The 21,134-nt window shown below is 37.2% G+C and overlaps 1 protein-coding gene across 9 annotated transcripts in view; it reads right to left on the bottom strand.

Moving 5' to 3' along the window:
* ACER3 (alkaline ceramidase 3) overlaps window positions 1-21,134 on the bottom strand; it is a 162,359-nt gene that overhangs the window by 129,786 nt on the left and 11,439 nt on the right. The window contains exon 1 of one of the 9 annotated variants that reach the window (XM_072725969.1): window positions 18,933-19,009. The exons of the other annotated variants lie outside the window; for them this stretch is intronic. The gene's annotated coding sequence lies outside the window, so the exon portion shown is untranslated. Of the gene's footprint in view, window positions 1-18,932; window positions 19,010-21,134 lie in introns of those variants that run through there. 9 annotated transcript variants of the gene reach the window in all.

The following is a 21,134-nucleotide window of genomic DNA, read 5'->3' as shown; positions in this document are numbered from 1 at the left end:
TTTACGAAAAGCCCACAGCAAATATCATTCTCAATGGGGAAGCACTGGGAGCCTTTCCCCTAAGATCAGGAGCAAGACAGGGATGTCCACTCTCACCACTGCTGTTCAACATAGTTCTGGAAGTCCTCGCCTCAGCAATCAGACAACAAAAAGACATTAAAGGCATTCAAATTGGCAAAGAAGAAGTCAAACTCTCCCTCTTCGCCGATAACATGATACTCTACATAGAAAACCCAAAAGCCTCCACCCCAAGATTGCTAGAACTCATACAGCAATTTGGTAGCGTGGCAGGATACAAAATCAATGCCCAGAAATCAATGGCATTTCTATACACTAACAATGAGACTGAAGAAAGAGAAATTAAGGAGTCAATCCCATTTACAATTGCACCCAAAAGCATAAGATACCTAGGAATAAACCTAAACAAAGAGGCAAAAGATCTATACCCTAAAAACTATAGAACACTTCTGAAAGAAATTGAGGAAGACACAAAGAGATGGAAAAATATTCCATGCTCATGGATTGGCAGAATTAATATTGTAAAAATGTTAATGTTACCCAGGGCAATTTACACGTTTAATGCAATCCCTATCAAAATACCATGGACTTTCTTCAGAGAGTTAGAACAAATTATTTTAAGATTTGTGTGGAATCAGAAAAGACCCCGAATAGCCAGGGGAATTTTAAAAAAGAAAACCATAGCTGGGGGCATCACAATGCCAGATTTCAGGTTGTACTACAAAGCTGTGGTCATCAAGACAGTGTGGTACTGGCACAAAAACAGACACATAGATCAATGGAACAGAATAGAGAACCCAGAAGTGGACCCTGAAATGTATGGTCATCTAATATTCGATAAAGGAGGAAAGACTATCCATTGGAAGAAAGACAGTCTCTTCAATAAATGGTGCTGGGAAAATTGGACATCTACATGCAGAAGAATGAAACTGGACCACTCTCTTTCACCATACACAAAGATAAACTCAAAATGGATGAGAGATCTAAATGTGATACAAGAGTCCATCAAAATCATAGAAGAGAACACAGGCAACACCCTTTTTGAACTCGGCCACAGTAACTTCTTGCAAGATACATCCACAAAGGCAAAAGAAGCAAAAGCAAAAATGAACTATTGGGACTTCATCAAGATAAGAAGCTTTTGCACAGCAAAGGATACAGTCAACAAAACTAAAAGACAACCTACAGAATGGGAGAAGATATTTGCAAATGACATATCAGATAAAGGGCTAGTTTCCAAAATCTATAAAGAACTTATTAAACTCAACACCAAACAATCCAGTCATGAAATGAGCAAAAGACATGAAGAGAAATCTCACAGAGGAAGACATGGACATGGCCAACATGCACATGAGAAAATGCTCTGCATCACTTGCCATCAGGGAAATACAAATCAAAACCACAATGAGATACCACCTCACACCAGTGAGAATGGGGAAAATTAACAAGGCAGGAAACAACAAATGTTGGAGAGGATGCGGAGAAAAGGGAACCCTCTTACACTGTTGGTGGGAATGTGAACTGGTGCAGCCACTCTGGAAAACTGTGTGGAGGTTCCTCAAAGAGTTAAAAATAGACCTGCCCTACGACCCAGCAATTGCACTGTTGGGGATTTACCCCAAAGATTCAGATGCAGTGAAACGTCGGGACACCTGCACCCCGATGTTTCTATCAGCAATGGCCACAATAGCCAAACTGTGGAAGGAGCCTCGGTGTCCATCGAAAGATGAACGGATAAAGATGTGGTTTATGTATACAATGGAATACTACTCAGCAATTAGAAACGACAAATACCCACCATTTGCTTCAACGTGGATGGAACTGGAGGGTATTATGCTGAGTGAAATAAGTCAATTGGAGAAGGACAAACAGTGTATGTTCTCATTCATTTGGGGAATATAAATAATAGTGAAAGGGAATATAAAGGAAGGGAAAAGAAATGTTGGGAAATATCAGGAAGGGAGACAGAACATAAAGACTCCTAACTTGGGGAAACGAACTAGGGGTGGTGGAAGGGGAGGAGGGTGGGTGTTGGAGGGGAATGGGTGACGGGCACTGAGGTGGACACTTGACGGGATGAGCACTGGGTGTTTTTCTGTATGTTGGTAAATTGAACACCAATAAAAATTAAAAAAAAAAAAAAAAGAATGCTCTGGGCAGCCCCGGTGGCCCAGCGGTTTAGTGCCGCCTTCGGCCCAGGGTGTGATCCTGGAGACCCTGGATTGAGTCCCACGTCAGGCTCCCTGTGTGGAGCCTGCTTCTCTCTCTGCCTGTGTCTCTGCCTCTCTCTCTCTCTTTCATGAATAAGTAAATAAATAAATCTTTGAAAAAAAAAATGAATGCTCTATCTTTAAGTTGTGTTATGTAAGCCTCATGGTAACCACAAAGCAAAAACCTACAGAAAAATAAAGAGGGAAACACAGCATGAAACTATAAAAAATCATCAATTCACAACGGAATAAGGGAACTATATAACAGCCAGAAAACAGTAAGACGGCATTAGTAAGTCCTTAACTATCAATAATTACTATAAATGTAAATGGATTAAATTCTACAATTAAAAGCTACACAGTGGTTGGATGGATAAAAAACAAGATCCAACTGTAGGCTGGCTATAATCAATTCATTTTACGTTAATGACATGCATATGCTCAAAGTGTGGCATGAAAAAGATATTCCACGCAAGTGAAACCAAAAGAGGGTAGGGGTAGCTACACTTAGACAAAACAGACTTTAAGAAAAGAACTGTAACAAAAGACAAAAAGATCATTATGTAATAACAAAGGCTTAATTCATAAAGAGGATATAGTAACTAAATATGTATGCACCTATCATCAGAGCACCTAAATATATTAAGAAACACTAACAGTTCTGAAGGGAGAAAGAGAAAATGCAATTAATAGTGAGAGACTTCACTACCCCACTTTCAACAATGAATAGTAAATCCAGAAAACTAAAACAGAAAAGTTGGGCTTAAACTACACTTAACACCAAAAGGACCTAACAGACATATGTAGAACATTCCACCCAAAAGCAGCAGAATACACATGCTCCAGGATAGATCATATGTCACAAAATAAATGTTAGCAAAAATTTTAAAACTGAAATTATAGAAAGTATCTTTTCTGACCACAGTAGTATAAAACTAGAAATCAATAACATGGAGGAAAACTAGAAATTCACAAATACGTGGAAATTAAACAACATACTCCTGAGCAACCAATGAAGCAAAGAAGAAATCAAAAGGTACAGTTAAAAATATCTTGGAAAAAAAAATAAAAATAAAAATATCTTGAAATAATTGAAAATGGAAACACAATATACCAAACTTTATGAGATACAGCTAAAACAGTTCCAAAGGAAAGTTTATAGAAATAAATACCTGTAGTAAGAAAAAAAAAAAAGAAGAAGAAGAAGAAGGGTGCCTGGGTGGTTCAGTTAAGAATCTGCCTTTGTCTTAGGTCATGATCCCAGAGTCCTGGGATAGAGCCCCATGTTAGGCTCCCTGATGAGTGGGGAGCCTGCTTCTCCCTCTCTCTACCCCACTCATGTTCTCTCTTGCTCTCTCTCCCTCTCAAATAAATCTTTAAAAAAAAAAAAAAAGAAAGATCTCAGGGTACCTAGGTGGCTCAGTTGGTTGAGTGTCTGAATCTTGATTTTGGCCCAGGTCATGATCTTGGGGTCATAAGACTGAGCCCAGCATTGGGTTCTGTGCTTAGCGGGAAGTCCGCTTGAGATTCTCTCTCCCTCTGCCCCTCCCCCCACCATGAGCTCATTATCTGTCTCTCAAATAAATAAATAATCTTTTTTAAAAAAGGAAAAAGACCTCAAGTAAACAACCTAACTTTATATCTCAAAGTACTGGAAAACAACAGACTAAGCCCAAAGTTAGGAGAAGAAGAGAAATAAAAATCAGAGTGGAAATAATTGAATTAGAATGAAAGAACTAGTTTTTTTTTTTTTAATATTTTATTTATTTATTCATGAGAGACACACTGAGAAGCAGAGACATAGGTAGAGGGAGAAGCAGGTTCCATGCAGGAAGCCTGATGCAGGACTTGATCCCAGGACCTGGGATCATGTCCTGAGCTAAAGGCAGATGCTCAACCACTGAGCCACCCAGGCATCCCAAAAAGAACTAGTTTTTTTTTTTTTTTTAAAGATTAAAAATTGACACTTTAGCTACACTAACTCAGAAAAAAAGCGAGAGAATTCAAATAAATAAAATCAGAACTAAAAGAGGACATTACAACCAATACCACAGAAACAAAAAGGATCCTGAGAGACTACTATGAGCAATTACACACGAACAAATTGTTAAAACCTAGAAAAATGGATTAATTCCTAGATATATACAATCCACCAAGACTGAATCAGGAAGAAAATCTTAATAAAACAATAACAAGTAAGGATACTGAATCATAATCAAAAACCTCTCAACACAGAAAAGCTGAAGACAAGTAGTTTTCATTGGTGAATTCTACTAAACATTTAAAAGGATTAACACCAAACCTTCTCAAACTGTTCCAAAAAAATAGAAGAGAAGGGAATACTTCCAAAGTTGTACGCACAAATCCAGCATTACCCTAATACCAAATACTATATGACTTCAAGTATATTTAGAATCTAAAAAAATGAAACTCAGAAATAGAGAACTGAGTGGTTGTTACCAAGGGTTGGGGTGGGGAATGATGAGGACATACTGGTGTACCAACTTCCAGTTAGAGGACTAACAAGTTCTGGAGATTTAATATACAGCATGGTGACTACAGCTAATAATAATATATTTAAAAGTTGCTAAAGTTTAACATTTAGCCAGCTGTCAAAGGAAACCTAAAGGCCCAGGTCCATTTTCACAAAGCATGCAATGAATGATGAATTCGGAGCTGATGGGTAAGATGATAACTAGCACAACTATAAAACTATGTTCTCATTGGGATGCCTGGGTGGCTCAGCGGCTGAGTGTCTGCCTTTGGCTCAGGTCACGATAGTGGGGTCCTGGGATCAAGTCCTACATTGGGCTCCCCAAAGGGAGCCTGCTTCTCCCTCTGCCTATGTCTCTGCCCCTCTCTCTGGGTCTCTCATTAATAAATAAATAAAATCTTAAAACAAAAAACAAACAAAAACTATGTTCCTATTAATCTTGGCTGGTCATAACTATGATTGCTGAAGGTTCCCCAAACACCAAAATGATACAGAATTGTTTTTTTTTTAAGATGGTAAAATAATGGATTTTTCCCCTTTTTTCTGTATTTTCTACAATGTGATTAATTGTTTTTACAGTTTAAAATTAAAATATTAAAAATATAAATGAATGATAGAAAATGAAGGCTAAATAACGTCTACTTAGAGTTAAATTGGGTTTGGGATGCTTCCAGAAAATTCAATTAAGTTTTTTTCCAGAAATAAAAACTAGAGATTCATTCATATACCACACAATAAGTATACTAAAACATTAAAGCAAAAAAAAATTTTTTTTTCCACAGAGGGAATCTTGTTTGAATACAGACTTAAAGAATTTTTTAAACCTGAAAACTACAACATTTTTATACCCCCAAACACAATTTATTTGTATTCTCCCCTCAAAAATTATAGGCAAGGTTAACAACATTCCAATAATTTAGAGATTTCTTAATAGATAAAATCCAATTTTGGTAAATGAAAACTCAAATACCAAAAGTAAAAGAAAAAAAGTCAGATGGAAAAGGCAACCTGCAAACATAAATTTGAAACAACTCTCAAGGGACAAACAGTAGGAAGTTGTTTGCCTCAGTGAGACAGTAGGTGGAGCCAGTGTGCTCAGCAGTCTTACCAGTTCTGAATTTTGCCTAATACAAGAGAGCTGTGGGGCAACGGGGTAGACAATTGAGAGCTCAAGTGTATAACCACCACCCAGAATGAAAGATGAAAAAAAAAATAGAAGCATTAAAACCTGGCAAAGCTGGAAAAATGATTGATATTGCTGCCTTGCCGCTGTGAGGAGCCCTCCTGCACAGTCAGCAAATGAGTTGATGAGAGCAGTAACTGCTTTGAGCTTGAAAGCAATCCGAAACTTTCCCCAAAGCAAGTTCATTTTGTCAGATATTTTACTGATTATGCAACTGTTCAAATAATGTTAAAGATTCCCAGAACTTCAGAGACTTTATTGCTGAAAGAAGATATGAATATCATCTAATTTAATCTCAATTTATATCAGGCAACATTTTATTCATACCTGTGACCCTTTTCTAGCAGTGTTAGCTTATTTATGCTTAAGACTTAGTTTCCTGACCTGTAAAATGTGGGGGAGGGGGCCAAAATATTTGAAGTCTTTAAATAAGTATGATGAAAACAATAAATATGACCCAAAAAGATCATTTCTGATATGACAAAGATCCACTGAACATCATAATCAGGAATTTCCACAATCATGCTATGTTAAGAATCAAGTGCTGGAATTTAAGAAAAAGAACAGATGAACATAGGGGAAGAGAGAAAAAAATAAAATAAGATGACATCAGAGAGAGACAAACCATAAGAAACTCTTAGAAAATAAACTGAGGGTTGCTGGAGGGGAGGCAGGTGAAGGGATGGGGTAACTGGGTGATGGGCATTAAGGAGGGCCCTTGATGTAATGAGCACTGACTATTATGTGCAACTGATGTACCACTAAAATCTACCTCTGAAAATAATAACACACTATGTGTTAATTGATTTTAAATAAAATAAAAATTAAGTGCTACCTGGGAATTGTCTTGGTATTTAGATCAGCTCAGAACAGTTATCAAAAGGGAGAAAGTTTGCCTTCCAATTCAGAACAATAACAAAGAAAGTTGCAGTATATGCTGTTTTACTTAGAGATTTTAAAAAATCATATAAGTGCATAATATAGTATTAGGTACTCTTTAGTAGCTTTCAAAACAGATATCAAAAAAAAATCCAGGAATCCAATACAGATATGTCTTATTTAAAAAATGATAAGCATAAATTCAGTTCAACTCGATAAGCATTTATTGTTTTTTGTTGTTGTTTTTTTTTTAAGATTTTATTTATTTGACAGAGAGAAAGCACAAGAAGGGGGAGCAGCAGCCAGAGGGAGATGGAGATGCACGGTCCCCACAGAGCAGGGAACCCAATAAGGCGATAAGGCGCTTAATCCCAGGACCCTGGGATCATGACCTGAACTGATGGCATATACTTAACTGATTAACCAACTGAGCCACCCAGACGCCCCTATTAATTATTTTCTATGGGCAAGGCACTGAGATGGGAAATGGAAAGAAAGGTTATTAGCAAGTGAATAATCCCAGTCCCTGTTCTGAGAAAGTATATACACAATTTAGTAGGGACAGGTAAACAACGAGCAAGGGAGAATGGCAGCCAACAACATACTCCAGGAAGGGAGGGAACTCAAGAGATGCTTCAGTAAGGAGCTGGCACTGGAACTGTGCCTTGAAAGAAGAAAAGATAAATACATCATCACTAATAGAAGCATCATTCTATATTCTTTTTTTTTTTTAAGATTTTATTTATTTATTCATGAGGGACAGAGAGAGAGAGAGAGGCAGAGACACAGGCAGAGGAAGAAGCAGGCTCCATGCAGGGAGCCTGATGTGGGACTTGATCCTGGGTCTCCAGGATCAGGCCCTGGGCTGAAGGCGGCGCTAAACTGCTGAGCCACCGGGGCTGCCCTCTATATTCTTTAGAGTGCATCTAGTAGCTTCAAAAAATTATTTATGAAAACTGGTTTTACACATTATTTTTAAAAACATGCATTCTATTTTCACTTTATGTATAATAAAAATATTTTAGAACTATTTATTATAAAAATAAAAATGTTCATATTAAGTTCAAAAGGAAGTATGTTTTAGGTTTGGGAAGAAAAGCCAAGTACATAGCGGTCTCTCAAAGAAATAACAGAAGACCTTGGGCGCTCCACATCAGTTATGGCTCAGGTAAACTAAAGTCCATTAAAATAGACGTTACAGGGAAGGGGAAAGACTCGTAGCAAAAAAAGAATATTATCTTTATATAATGCTGCTTTGAAGGCAGCTCAAAGATGAGAGATGAACAGTGAGAATAAACAAGTAGCAGATAAGAATGATACAGAAGACATGAATTAGAAGAACAAGGGAAATAAGATGATCCTGAACTTCCTGGAGAAATATTTGGTGAAATGAAGATTTCAGATTTATCCAAAGGTCAAAAAAGGTGAAGTTTCCAAACCATGTTCAAAATGAAGAGACATTTGAAATAACAAAATCAGAAAATGATTATTTTGATAATCTCTATTTCCTCTCTATTTTTATTGAATCTTTCTTTTCAGGGCCCAACTCGAAGTAAGTTTTGCTTAGTCACCGTACTGAAAATGATCACTCCTTCTTACAGCACTTAATGTTCTAACCTCTCACCTGGCACTTAGCACAGATTGCCCTGCACTGATAGCTCTCTTTTTACTAAATCAGAACTTAAGTATTTACGTCTATCTCCTTAAGTTGCAATTTTTTTTAAAGATTTTATTTATTTATTAGAGAGAGAGAGAGAACAAGCACACTCTCTGCCAAGCAGGAAGTCCAATGTGGGTCTTGATCTGGGACCCAGACATCATGATCTGAGCCAAAGGCAGGACTTAAGTGGCTGAACCATCCAGGTACCCCTTCTTAAATTTCTTAAGAGCAGCAGCCTTACATTCATTCACTCACTTAAAAGCAATTATTTACTGAATACCTACTATGAAAAGCACTACAAAGGAATACAAGACAGAGTCTGCTCTTATGCAAATTAAACTAGTGCCAAATTTACAATATAGTAAATATATTAAAAAACAGACATTATCTTAGAAATAGTTCAATTATGATATAATGGAGTAATTCTTTACTCACAAATTAATCTCATAGATCAGATTTATCCTTTACCCAAAACTAATCTCACTACGATTTTTCACTCTTCATTTACGTAGAGCTGAAATGCATCAGTTAAAAACCATGAATATATAGAAGGAAACAGTCAACAAAACTAAAAGGCAGCCTATAGAATGAAAAAAGATATTTGCAGGGTTAGTATCCAAAATCTATAGTAGAACTTATCAAACTCTACACCTAAAAAACAAATGATCCAGTTAAGAAATGGGCAGAAGACATGAACAGACATTTTTCCAAAGAAAACATATGGCTAACAGACATATGAAAAGATGCTCAGGATGTCTGGGTGGCTTAACCGTTAAGCGTCTGCCTTAGGCTTAGGGCATGATCCTGGAGTTCCAGGATTGAGTCCCACCCTGGGTTCCCTGCATGGAGCCTGCTTCTCCCTCTGCCTGTGTCTTTGTCTCTCTATCTCTCTGTGTCTCTCATGAGTAAATAAATAAAACCTTAAAAAAAAAAAAGAAAAAGAAAAGATGCTCAACATCAACCATCATCACAGAAATAAAAATCAAAAACACAATGAGATACCACCTCACATCTATCAGAATGGCTAAAATTTACACAGGAAACAACAGATGCAGAAAAAGGAGAATACAAGCTGGTGCAGCCACTCTGAAACACAGTATGGAGGTTCCTCAAAAGTTAAAAATAGAACTACCCTATGATCCAGCAATAGCACTACTAGATATTTATCCAAAGCATATAAAAATATAATTCAAAAGGATACATGCACCCGATGTTTATAGATGTTTATAGCAACATTATCAACAATAGCCAAATTATGGAAAGAGTGCAAATGTCCACAGGTGAATAGATAAAAGTGTGGTGTGTATGTGTGTGTGTTTATACACAATGGAATATCACTTGGCCATAAAAAAAAGATTGAAATCTTACCATTTGCATCAACATGGAGGGAGAGTATAATGCTAAGTGAAATAAGTCAGTCAGAGAAAAGCAAATACCACATGATTTCACCACAGGCAAAACCAAACATCGACGGTGGGGGGTGGGGGGAGGGACAAACCAAGAAACACACTCTTAACTACAGAAAACAAACTTATGGTTACTAGAGAGGAGGCGGGCAGGGTGGATATGGGTGAAATAAGTGATGGAGATACTTGTGATGAGCACAGGAACCTGTTCTTCTCCCTCTGCGTCTCTGCCTCTCTCTTCTTTGTGTCTCTCATGAATAAATAAATAAAATCTTAAAAAAAAAAGAAATCTGTATATTCTTTAATAAGTAGTAGTTCCTCTTTAAAACCTTTTTATTAAATTTTTAAGTATAGCCAACATATGTTAAATTAATTTCAGGTGTAGAACACTGTGATTCAACAATTTTATACATTACTAAAATGCTTACCATGATAAGTGTATTACAATAGTATTTAACTTCATTCCCTATGCTGTATACCTTCTTAAAATCTTTTCATGAGTTCTCAGAATTTAATCTTCCCTGCTGCCTAGAGCATAAATAATTTCATTAGATCTGTTGAAAAAGTCATTAAATAAAAGAAGTACACAAAACTATTCAGCAGTGGTAGAGAGGTCACCAACGAAGATTTTAAACATGTCTGTGCAGAGTAGGGCCCATCATTTGAAACAAATAATTTTATCTTCTTACTTCCTGCCACATAATGAATTATTTCTTGGCCGTCAGTTCCAGACCCTAATAACACACTCCAAAACACATCACTAAGACTGCCACTTGCCAAGTTTTGGTATACTATCAAAGAACATCACAATTATCCAGAAAGGCTATTATTAAAACAATCCTCCTTTTCTAACTACAAATGTCTGTGTAAAGCCTAATTTTCTTTATACACTTCAACTGAAATAACATATTACAATGGATTAAATGCAGAAGTAGATAGGAGAATTCAGTTGACTTCTATTGAGCCAGACACTAGAGATCTCCAAAAAGGTAAAGCAATGCCACTCCTATCACTAAATTTTGTTTTGGTTACTTTTTCATAAAAATGTTATTTATAATATTGATGTAGTTTTTGAATGTTGATGAGGTCCAGAGCCAACTGCCAAAAAAATAATTATTTTTAAAAATATTTTTATTTACTTGAGAGAGAAAGAAAAAGAAAAACAGAGCATGAAAGAGAGAGAGAGAGCACAAGAGCAGAGAGGAGAGGCAGAGAGAGGGAGAAGTGGGCTCCCCACTCAATAGGGAACCCATGGATGCAGGGCTCCATCCCAGAACCCTGGGATCGTGACCTGAGCCAAAGACAGACGTTTAACCTACTGAACCACCTAGCGCCCCCAAGAAATAATTCTTGAATGTCTTTGGTGCAAAAACAAAAGGTGATTTTATTAAAGCAAGATGACAGGACTCATGGGCAGAAAGAGCTGCTGCCCTGGGATTGTGAGGGGCAATTGATTATCTACTTTGGGGTTGAGGTAAGTAAAGATAAGAGAAGTTCCAAAGGATTTTCATATGCTAAAGGAGACTCGAAGGATACCAGAGACCTAGCTATTGCCACATTAAAGTTTTTTATCCCTCTAACAAGGCTTAACTTTAAGGCAGTTGAGAGCCTCCTAGAAGAACCGTATATTGGCCTGCCTCAAGTATTTGTCAATAGGCTGCAGGTTATAAGGACATTTAATTTTATCTACATTTCCTTCTACCTTTGTTTCCCACATCATGAATATTTATTATTTTTAAATGAAATAAAACATAAATTAAAAAAATTTTTCTTAGCTTCCATTTCTAATATATTAGATAAATATCAATAGATAAAATTGACATATAAATAAAAGCTCTTTGGGGATCTCAATTTTTAAGGGGCAAAAGGGGTCCTGAAAACAAAAAGTTTGAGAACAAGAGAAAAGCACTAGCCTAACACACTACATACAGTCTGCCACAGGATCAAGACAATCTTCTATTCAAAAAGCCAGAATTAAGAAGTAAGGGAGGGGGAATCTCCTTTAGCAAAATTCCCTTAATGCCGTGTCTCAAAGATTGCCACTTAGGGGGACAGTAGTGAGAAAACCTGAAGGGAATAGCTCATTAGTCTTTTTCATGCCCCTTAACTGTGGTATGGGAGGACAAAAAGAAAGGATAAGACTTTATAAAAACTACAGATGCAGCCTCAGAATCCTGGGCTTTGGGACGATAATAAGGATCCAATGGATGGTACATGTGTGTAAGAGATGTTTCAAGAATTCAAACACTTGCGTAGAGAAGGGACTGATAAGGAGTGAATCTCCTGTTCTGGCAGTTTGGCCTAAGAGCAAACTACTTGGTCATAATGGTGCAATAACCTCCAGAAATAAAGTCTACAGTCTTTTAAGCCTGAAACAGCTGGGAGTGGAGCACAAGGCAACCATTGCTACCTAAGGGTGAGGGGAGAACATAAATGGGAAGGAGTCAGAGAGTCCCAAATATTCTAGTTATGAGTTCTACCCAAGTCAGATACCTGAACTAGCATGCTCAGAATTTTTAAAAATTTTAATTAATTAAAAAAAAATCTTGCAGCTATGGTTAGAAAAATAAGCTGATATGTTTATTTCTAATATGGACAAATATTGATTGGTATAAATAACCTACAAAAAAAAAAGTTCCATGAAGTCCTCAATTAAGTTTTCAGAGTATACTCTGAAACAGGTTCCCAAACCAACCTGTTTAAAAACTGCTGGTCTATAGGATATCCTATTGTCTGTAAGATAAAATTGAAACTAAGATATCTTGTAAGAGCTTTATTGTTTGTAGGTTTGTTTGTTTTTTTTTTTAAAGATCTATGTATTCATTTGTGAGAGAGTATGTGGGTACACTTACAAGAGAAGGGATGAAGCAGAAAATCTCCAGCAGACTCCCTGCACAGCTCAGAGCCCTATGGGAGGGCTTGAGCCCAGGACCCCGAGATCATGGCCTGAGCCAAAATCAATATGCTTAACTGACTGAGCCACCCAGGTGTCCCCACCTTTTTTTTTTTTTTTTTTTAAGTATAATCACTAAACCCAAGGTGGGGCTGGAACTCATGACCCTGAGATTAAGACACATGCTCTTCCAACTGAGCTAGCCAGGTGCCCAAGAGCTTTAATAACCTGTCCCTGGGGGATCCCTGGGTGGCTCAGCGGTTTAGCGCCTGCCTTCGGCCCAGGGCGTGATCCTAGAGCCCAAGGATTGAGTCCCACGTCGGGCTCCCTGCATGGAGCCTGCTTCTCCCTCTGCCTGTGTCTCTCTCTGCCTCTCCCTCTCTCTCTGTGTGTCTCTCATGAATAAATAAATAAAATCTTTAAAAAATAATAATAATAATCTGTCCTTAAATCACTTCACAGTACCACCATGTGTTCTTTGTACAACCATATTGGATCATCTGTGCCCCAGAAAAGCTTAGCACTTTCATCACATATGGATTTGAACATACCATCCCCTACTTTAGGTACATAAATATAATAATTAAATACATCAAATGTTACTGAATGCCTACTTGGCTAGGTACTTGAGCTAGACATTGGCAAAATTCTACCCATCATTTAAAACCGTCTAAACTGTTATTTCCTCAGTGAAGCCTTAATAAGAAAGCAGGAAATCACTTAGACATCCTAACAGAATTAGGTGCTTACTCCCCAGGTGCCAATATTACTTTGTTGTTCATTTTTTTCTCTTCACTAATTGATGGGAGGACAGAGGACTAACTGAAGACAAAGTATAGCCCAGGCCCGCACATTGACAAGTCCTTGAAACAGGCAAAGAAACATTCCTCTACAGACTCAACTACCTCGATGTTAATACTTTGCTAATGGAAAAAGGCAATCTTAGCCCAACCCCCAGGATCCTGGAAGTCTACTTTAACATATAAAAGTTCCTTTAGAAATTTCCTTTATCTCTACCTCCCAAGATACATGTTGCCAATCATCCCCCAAGCAAATGGCCCATCGATATACATCTGAAGGGTCTCATGACTAATGTTTTATTAGATGGTAATAAGTGACCTTTTCCCAATAATAGCTAGCCCCCTCAAGGTCCTAGAAATCTTGCTTCCTAAATTCCTTAGAGAGTACACTATCCTCAAACCCCTCTCAACTCACAGGTATATAATCAACCACCCCTCACAGGCCCAGGGCAGCAGCTCTTCCTGGCCATGGGTCCTGTCCCTGTGCTTTAACAAAACCACCATTTTGCACCAAAGATGTCTCAAGAATTCCTTCTTAGTCAACGGCCCCAGACCTCACCCCACCAAACCTCACCTATATTCCAAAACTTCATCACTAATCTCTGATCTTTCTAGTTGTAAAGAATGATGACCCTTAATGCCAATTCCGAAGGCATACCATATACCTTGTGCAGAGTAGGTGCTCTGAATAGAATTGTGTAGGAGACAATCAATTTACAACTGGACTGGGAAAGCTCTATCTAGATATCTGGCTTTTGGAAAAGATCAATTAGATTTATGATGTGCTATTTAAAACCCAAAACTCCCCTGGTAACATATAAACCAGTGTGATTACTGACAGGTTTTCACCTGATGGAAATGGTCAGCCAGATATGTATTTTCTAGCTTGACTACATGACCAGAGCAACATAAACATACCCCACCATGAGTTGTCTTGAACTCTCCACAATCCAAGATTTATCACACTGATCTTGGTTGGTCAATTCTGGGATAAAATGGACCTGTGTACAAATTAGGATTCTAGACAGTTTCTCTGATGTCCCCCACATGCTTAATGCTCGTCCACTCTCTTTCTCTTGCTACACCACATCCTTTACCTTCTAAATAAAAGCCTTAGGCGAATATACTCTATGGAGACTCATGAGTCCTTTCAAATACCCAAACTTGTGAAATTTTTACAATACTATTTTCTGTACACTTTCATGAATGTAAAAATAAACCATATGGCTCAGCTCATATCTTTGTACACATACATTAAATTCCCAAAGCAACCCTGTTAAGGAGTAGACTAGAGAAACCCAGACTCAAAAGATTAAATGACTTGACCACCTTTGCTCAACCAATAAGAGGCAGAACTAGACTCAAGCCCAAGGTCCATCAGTTAAACTAGGCTGCCTCCCAAGTCTGCAGCAATTACATGCCTATGCTATTACTTGAGGACTTAACATAATATCTCTACATCTTGATGAGGCTTATTGAAATAAGTTACAAAAGCATCTATATCCATCTATCTAGTAAATAGGTTAATAATACAGCATAATGTTGGTATCAAGAGGTTGAACATACTCATTCCTTCACTCCACAACTATGTGAGCACCAAGGTAGAGTTTAGTTGTAGCAAAAAATGAGAAATTTAAAGCAGAAAAATGAGTACTTTTTCAGTTCATGGATGAAAGGGAAGTTTGAATTTAACTGCAAAATCTAATATTCTAAATTCCTAAGAAAACCATCACCCGACATTTTATATGGTACTTTAGAGTACACAAGGTCATTAATTTCTCTAACTTGATCCTCAAAATCAACCTATACGGTATTTTTAATCAAATTTGACAGCCAACAAAAGTGAAATCAAAATTAAGCAGTTTGTCCTAATATATACAAGATCACACAGCTTGAACAAGGCAAAGTCAGGATTCAAATGAAAGGGTACTTATAACCTGTTTTCCTACTGTTTTATAAACTATTTCTTTTATTCTTAGATTAATTTAGATTGAAATATCCTATTTCATTTTTTTTTAATCCACAAAATGAGGGGTCCCTGGGTGGTGCAGTCAGTTAACCATTCAACCCTTGGTTTTGATTCAGGTCGTGATTGTGGGGTTGTGCGATGGAGCCCATGTTGGGCTCCAAACTCAGGAAAGAGTGTGCTCAAGTTTCTCTCTCCTTCTATTCCTCCCTGCCTTCACTCTCTCTCTAAAGTGGATGAATGAGGGATGCCTGGGTGGCTCAGCTGGTTGGATGTCTGCCTTCAGCTCAGGTCATGATCCTGGGGTCCTGGGATCAAGCCCACATGGGGCTCCCATCTCAGCAGGGGAGCCTACTTCTCCCTCTCCCTCTGCCTCTCCCCTCCACTGATGCACGCTCTCTCAAATAGATAAATAAAATCTTTTTTAAAAATTCAAAATTAAAAATAAAGTGGATGAATGAATCTTTAAAAAAATCCACAAAATGAAATTAAGTAAAACATTCTTATCATAACTATTAACAATTTAGAATTTAAAGTGAAAAAAAAGAAGAAAAAAAAGAAAAAAAAATTTAAAGTGAAACAAAATGCTTTAAATGTCTTATAACTTTATTCTCTAATTGAAGGTTATACATATGTTTCTAAAATATTTATTGATTTACATATTTTTAACCTCCTGGTAATTTCAGTTTTCTGAAAAATGAAATAAAACTAATTCATTTATTTTAGACAGCTTCCAAGTCAACATAATGAAAACAAATCATTGAGATATGTATTTTCTAAACATGAAATGCTGAGTTGTCGAGCTGTTTTTGAAAATGTATAGCAGTATCTCCAGTATCTCATTGTTTAACAGTGTGAACAACTTGCTTCAATAGAATACATTAAGCAAAATGTAAGTTTATGAATTTATTTCATTTAAGTTAAAGTCTTGAGCAGTGTTTAATTTAAATCAAATTCATAAGCAGTAAGGAAAAATTAAAGACTATAAAATATAAGTTTTTTAATTTTTAATTTATGAATTCCCAAATCTCTCAAATGAACTGTTCTAGGGGCCCCTGGGTGGCTCAGTCAGTTAGGCATCAGACTCTTAATCAAGAGATTTTGGCTCAGGTCATGATCTCAGGGAAGTGAGATCGAGTCCATGCATCCCACTGGATGTGGAGCTTGCTTTAGATTCTCACTCTCTCTCTCCCTCACCACCCCCTTCCACCAAAAAGAACTGTTCTAGTTCTACCCAAATAACTTTGGGCCAATTTCCACTGGAACAAGACTTTTATTTTCCATTGTATTATTGCCCAAGTGTCAGCTTTTAAAGGTCTGAAAAAAAAAAATGCTTTAAAGAAAACCAGAGAAAATGAGATAGGTCAGCCAAGACAAGTGTCCTATGTAGCAAACAAAGGTTTCTCTGTGATCCAACTAAAACAGCAATGCTCTTACACCCACACACATATATAACTGGAATATTTTCACAGTCTTTTCCATTAACCTTTAATCTAAATACAGACTTTATTTTAAAGTTAACTTTTATTTTACTTAAAAAAATGAGAATGAATTAGTGAATAAAAATCACACAAATTTGATAACAAAAGAAAATGAATAAAGCAGAAGAATACTAACATCTATTGAGTTTATATGTCTGGAATCATACAAGTGACATTACTTACATAATCTTTCTAACATAAAATATCACCTATGAGCTGGGTGTTATCATTCTTTTTTTCTTTTTAAGATCTTGCTTATTTATTTGAGAGAAAGAGAGCAAGCATGAGTAGGGTAAGGGACAGAGGGAGAAGCAGGCTCCCTACTGAACAGGGAGCCAGATGCAGGCCTTGATCCCAGGACCCTGAGACCATGACCTGAGCAGACACCAACCGACTAAGCCATTCAGGCACTCCTGGCTCTTATCATTCATATTTTATGTATCAGTAAATTGAGCCACAGCAAGATTAAGGAAATTTGCCTAGCGTCATATAGTTCCCAAGTCGGAATATCTAGATTCAGTCTTATGTCATTTTTCTTTAACAAGCTGTGTTCCTACCACAACATGCAAAAAGAAAAGGCAAAAGTAAAGAAAGAGAATAAGAGACACAATCATGAGTGCTGGTCTGTAGTAATAAATCTTAAGAGACAAATAAGCCATGTAATTCTGGAAACTATACTAGACTCATCTGAACCACTATAAAACTTTTCATTTGTGATCCGTATTACTAAAAAAAGATAATGTCTTAAGACAATTCCTTCACTAAAACAAGTCAGTTGGGATGCCTGGGTGGCTCAGCAGTTGAGCTTCTGCCTTTGGCTCAGGGCATGATCTCACATCGGGATCGAATCCCACATCGGGCTCTGTGCAAAGAGCCTGCCTCTCCCTCTGTCTGTGTCTCTGCCTCTCTCTCTGTGTCTCTCATGAATAAATAAATAAAATATTAAAGAATAAATAAATAAAACAAATCAGTTATCTTTTCTGCTAGCCACCTTTTTCACATTTTAAGTCTATACCTTACCTAGTATAAAACCTATTGGGAAAAAAATCCATCATACAACATTGCAAAGTACTATATATGTAATAGGTATTTAGTAGATATTTGTTGGTTTAATACTTTGTATATTCACAATACCTTGAAACCAGTTAACTACTTGAACAGTTAATGATGTGATGATCAGCCTTCAGTGGTATCAAGACTACAAAAGTCCTGGTTTTAGGGATGCCTAAACCTGGCTCAGTTGGAAGAGCATGCAACTTTTGATCTTGCAGTTTTAAGTTCAAGCCCCATGATGGGTGTAGAGCTTATTTAAATTAAACTTTAAAAAAAATTTTTCTGTTTTTGTAGTTAAGTTTGGAAAAAGGTTCTGGTTTAATTGATCATGATCAAGACACACTACTGGTTATCTGAGTTGATTAATCATTTCTCTAGAATCTCCACTGATAATGGCTTCAAAATGACAACCAGACAAAAATAAATCTTTTTTACTCTATAGATCACAATGGGCAGAATATGCCAAGCAATTTCTCATTGGTTTAACTAACATTTATTGAGAACTTACCTATATTAGGTACTGTGCTAAGTGCTATGGTTACTGAGTTAGAGCTAAAAGTTTAACTTGAGGCATTGTCAATGTAGTGGAGAATATAGATGTATATGTAAATAATTATAATATTATGTAAAATTTATACATATCATTCATTCAATAAATATTTATTGAAAGTCTCAGTAAACACTGTAACAAGCCCTAGGGCCCCTCCCTCGTTGACTTTACAATCTAACATAGCCTCAAAGACTTACCAAGTCTACAGAAAAATGAACTGATCATCAAAAATGACAATAACACATACAGAAACATGCAGCCATAAAGGAAGAACAGCAAAACAAGCAACAGAAACAGACAAGCAGGGACACTTAGGTGGCTCAGTGGTTCAGCATCTACCTTTGGCTCAGGTCGTGATCCTAGGGTCCTGGGATTGAGTCCCACATCAGGCTCCCCACAGGGAGCCTGCCTCTCCCTCTGCCTATGTCTCTGCCTCTGTGTCTCTCATGAATAAGTAAATAAAATCCTTAAAACAAACAAACAAAAAGAAACAGACAAACAAAAATGAAAGATACTGAAATTAGTGGATACAGAATATTAAATATATTCAATATGTTTAAGGAAATAAAGCAACAAGAAGTAACCAAAGAATAAAAAATTATCAGAAATTGTGAGGTAGATTTGAAAAAGAAACCACCTTTAGAAATGAAAAATATAATAATTAAAAATTCTAAAGAGAAAAAACTGAATGTAAAAGAAAAAAATAATAAAAGGCTGAATTAACCAAGTAAAGAGAGATGAGAGAGAATAAAGCAGTACATTCTGGATCTGAAAGAATAATGTATGCAAACACAGGGAACTATGAAGCTGCATTCTGTGTTCGAGGAAATAAAAGCTGAATTATATTGCTGAAGTATAAAGTGCAAGTGTTTAGAAAGGCAAAAGATTACATCAGAAAAGTCATCAAGGGTCAGTTTGTGAAAGTCTTTATCCATTATACTTCTCAACTCTGTATTTCACATGTGCCAATATTGAAGTTCTTATCTTACATAATATACATTTTTATATGTACATATATTTAATAGTATTTCTAGTTTTGAAATGTATAAACTGTTAGCTAAAATAAAATAAATACTACTGAGCAGTATGGCAGACACCCAAAAAATCCTCTCATTACAAATACCTAGATATTCTGGATGAAGTTTAATAATATATTTTTCAATGCACAGCTCAACTCCCAAAAGACTTAAGGCAATTCCCAGAGGGAAAAATTGAGAAGAACTGAAAATCAATATGGTGGCTAGGTTATGACTGTCCTACAGAGAAAAAGAGGTAGGGCAGTGAATTGCCTGTCTCATTAATCATAGGAAGTAGAGTTTCAAATGCTCACACAGGAATAGGAGATAAGCCACTGGACCATTGAAGCATGGGAACGGCATCTGAGATCACCTATACGAAATGCTTGAGGGACTACCTACTCAGTAGTTAAATGAAACAGAAAAGTAACCACCCCTACCAGAGAAAAACAGTAGGAAAACTGTTCCATAGTGACCTGGTTTAAGGGTAAAAAGCAAATAAAACAATAAATACTATTATCTCACTTGGAAGTATAAACACAAGGTTACTTACAAGCATATTCTAAAACAGCCACCAGGAGGCGCTGGGGCGGCTCAGTAGATTAGCAACTTTGGCTGAGATTTCTATCTCAGGGTGGTGAGATCAGCAGAGCATCCACTCTCTGCTCAGCTGGAGTAGCATTGTCCCTCTCCCTCCTCCTCTGCCACTCACCCTGCCTATGTACACTCTAACATAAATAAGTAAAATCTTAAAAAAAAGATAGGGGCTCCTGGGTGGCACAGTCAGTTGGACTTCTAACTGGTTAACTTGATTTCAGCTCAGATTGTGATCTTGGGGGCATGGGATCCAGCCAGTGGTGGGGCTCTGTGCTCCATGTGGAGCCAGTGTGAAGACTCTTTCCCTCTGCTCCTCTCCACCACCCCTCCTGCCCCTGCTCACTTTCTCTCCTTCTAAAATAAATAAATAAATCTTAAACAAATAAGTAGTAAGTGGCCAGCAGCATCCTCACCTCTAGTATCCAAGCCCTTGTGTAACTCCCTCCCTTTGTGTGTTGGCAGAACCCGTGACTTGTTTCTAACCAATAGGATACAGCAAGCTGACAAGATACACATAATTACATGTATGTGGTAACATTACATGAGACTGTAGCATCCATCTTGCTGGAGTCTCTTACTCCCTTGCTGGTATTGAAGAAGCAAGCTACCACACTGTTGGGCTGCCTATTTTGGGGCGTCTTATGCAGCAAGGAACTAAGGGCAGACTCCAGAAGCTAATAGCCTCCATCCAAAAAAGCCAGCACAAAACTGAAGCCTTAATCCTACAACCACAGGGAACCAAATTCTGCTGGTGAAGTCTTCCCTATTCAAGCTTCAGATGAGACCACAGCCACAGCTAACAACTTAGCTGCAGCCTTGTGAGACTCTAAGCAAATGACCCAGCTAAGCCAGGCCCACACTCCTAACCCATAAAAATGTGAGATTATGTGTATTACTTCAAGCTACTACATTTGTGGAAATGTGTTAT

Source organism: Vulpes vulpes, chromosome 11, assembly GCF_048418805.1.
Source record: "Vulpes vulpes isolate BD-2025 chromosome 11, VulVul3, whole genome shotgun sequence".
NCBI lineage: Eukaryota > Metazoa > Chordata > Mammalia > Carnivora > Canidae > Vulpes > Vulpes vulpes.
This window is presented reverse-complemented; position numbering and strand designations above follow the sequence as displayed.